Consider the following 2,940-nt stretch of genomic DNA (forward strand, 5'->3'; position numbering starts at 1 on the left):
ACTAAGCCGAAGGAAGCCCAAAAGAGTGATTGTGAGGTTTCGAAGAGGCTATGAAAAGATAGAGAATTTGTATGAAAAGATGCAAAAATTATTTCCAAATTTATTTTATTTTTTATTATCTTATCTTATTACATTAAACGAGCAATTCTTGTATAAAAATATATATATCCACAGGGTTCTCGGAAACGGCTCTAATGATTTTGATGAAATTTCGTAAATAGATATTATCTCCGAGAAGACTCATATAAGGTTGCCACTTTTTTGAAATTTTTACAAATTAATTACAACATCATAACATGGGCATCAAATGAAAGGTATTTTAAAAATCTCTAATTCGAAAATATTTTTAATACTGTTGCCACCATTTTGCACGGCATATTTATTGAATTTTTTGGTTAGAAAATAAAGTTACAACATTACTATTCATCGGTAATAAGAGAAAGGTTCTTAAACATTGTTTTCCCTCAATACAAAGTATTAGTGTAAGGTTGCCACTTATTTGTACACAATTTATCTAAAACATCGAAATATGAATATCAAGGGAAAGGTATTGTTGAAAACTTTTGTCTGAAAATATTTTCTATCAGAGTTGCCACGCTTTTATGTAATATAAGTTTTTACTTTGTTAATTTTAATCAGCTATTTCTTGGTATGTATACATAGGGTTGCCACCTAAAACTTAAACTAGAGTACTTTATAGATACCAAAATCTATTTTTTTTTAAACTTTCTTCCAAAATATTTTTTTAAAGCTATCTAAGTGACTAGTATTTGATACTCGAACCTTAAAAACATTAAGAAGTATGTGCACTCCAAGAAAAGCTCGGTCCACTTGGTACTATTATATAATATCTAATTCATTCATTTACTTTTGTTAAACTCTTTTTTTCTACTTCATTTATATAAATGTGCATTTATATTTTCTCTTACTTCGAAAAACGTCGCCAAATGGTGCAAGCCTTTTCCTGATCATCGAAATCCGCCACATCCGGATGCAAATGATAACACTTATTCTTCTCTAATTCCGCATAGTACCACAGCAGCTGGTTCAGTCCACAGCCGAAGGCAAACAAAACCAAAGTGTAGATAAAGAAGAATTTTATGATGTCGATTATCATGCGGCCCAAAGAAACTTGCAAGGGTCCCAAATGTGGATTAATGGAGAAGATATGGACCAATTTCAAGTAGGAGAAGACCATGGCGGCAGCAAACGCACCTTCGGATAGCAACATGGGATCGAAAGGATGCCAGTGTTCGCGGGGGAAGTAGGGATCAATGCCGCGGTACCATAAATCACGCTGAAACAAAAAAAAAGATAAAAAATAACTTGGTAAAAGAAGATGGTATGAATAGCAATGTGTGTGTAAACTATAAGCATGCCATAAAGTATAATTATTTTTGACATGTTTTCTTTGTTTTTAATATAATTGCTACAGTTTAAATATCATGTGTGATATTCCGTTTAAACAAATAATTTGGCTGAGACATTTAAGTAATAATTGAGATATCTTGATGAAACTTTGTAAGAGAGACTAGAAGAACATTTTTTTTTTAGAAGTTGGAAAAAATTTTCTGACCACTGTTTTGTAGCTACCATTAGGACACTATGTCATTGAATGACATGCTTTTCTTATGAATTAATTGACTTAAATTTTTTTGAACAAATGATACCGGTTTTTTCTTTGCTCCTTACATTTTTTGGCATGAGATTTTTCTCAGACTTTACTGCGGACTCAGAACTTTTCCTGACCGTTTGGGACTTCTCAATGGTTATTAGGATTTTTCCAATGTTTAAAGTTCCACTGTCCATTTTTACTTTAACAATGCTTTTTATGAATTTCTAAAATATTAACAACGAATATTACTGGCTGTTTTTCGCTAAAACATATGAATGAGGCAAATATTTCCTTATTTGGTTAAAAAAATGGGAATATTAATTAGTTTATTCTTTAACACTAGGGATGGCAAAGTCGACTTCGACTTTCGACCAAAATCGACTTTTTACTCCAGAAAATCGAGCTTTCGTGATCGAATTTCAGTTTATGAAGGTCGACTTAAGTCGGCTTTTCAATTTTCACTTTCGACTCTCGACTTTTTTTAATTCATTTGCACTGGCACCTCTTAAATTAAAGCGTTTCTTCTAACAATGCCGCGTAGTGGTGTTTTGGTCTTATTAAAAAAAATGCCAATAAAACTGAAGATAAATGTAAAAAAGGTGGTGGAGAAATGAGTTTGCATAACAGTACAATAACACAATCAAATCATTTGGGAGCATTATATAAAATTATTAAACAAATGCAAATTCCTCGAATTTAAAAACAATGCGAACTTTACAATCTTCAGTTAATAAAGAGGAAAGACATTTCATGGAAGAAAATTTTTTCCGTTTCTACAGACAGTCTTAGATCAAAATTTTAAACACCGATCAAGATGTTGCTGTTATTAAATTTCTACCAATACTCGCCACCTCTGTTCTATCGGAAAGGTTTTTCTGCCGTATAAGGCTTATAGCAACGATGTTTAGAAATCAAATTTCCGGAGACACTTAGGCCAAATCGCATTTATGCGAGGTTTGAACGCAAAATGATTCCGTTAGTTTCACTTTGAAATTCAAAATTTATATTAAGGTGTTCATTTGAATTACGCAATTTCACACTATCGTAATTTATGGCTGATTCTTAATATGCGAGCAACACAGAGGCTCCATAAAATTTGTATCGTTCATTAAATGTAATATTTATAACAAGGAATCTTCTCGCACAGTAAAAAATTTTCAAAAAGTGGTTCGCGATTACCAAATATCGATTCAAGATTTTGTTTAGAAATCTTCCGAAATGTTTTTTTTTTTTGTGAAAATTTAGAAATGTTTGAATTATACCGTGCAACTAAATAACGGGTGATTTTTTTGAGGTTAGGATTTTCATGCATTAGTATTTGACAG

The 2,940-nt window shown here is 31.7% G+C and overlaps 1 protein-coding gene across 1 annotated transcript in view; it reads left to right on the forward strand.

The window, feature by feature from the left end:
- Window positions 1-2,940, forward strand: part of LOC118738240 (transient receptor potential protein-like) — a 14,825-nt gene that overhangs the window by 8,544 nt on the left and 3,341 nt on the right. The window lies entirely within an intron of this gene.

The sequence above is a fragment of the Rhagoletis pomonella genome, unplaced genomic scaffold (assembly GCF_013731165.1).
Source record: "Rhagoletis pomonella isolate Grant_MI unplaced genomic scaffold, Rhpom_1.0 Rhpom_scaffold_00004, whole genome shotgun sequence".
Classification (NCBI taxonomy): Eukaryota; Metazoa; Arthropoda; class Insecta; order Diptera; family Tephritidae; genus Rhagoletis; species Rhagoletis pomonella.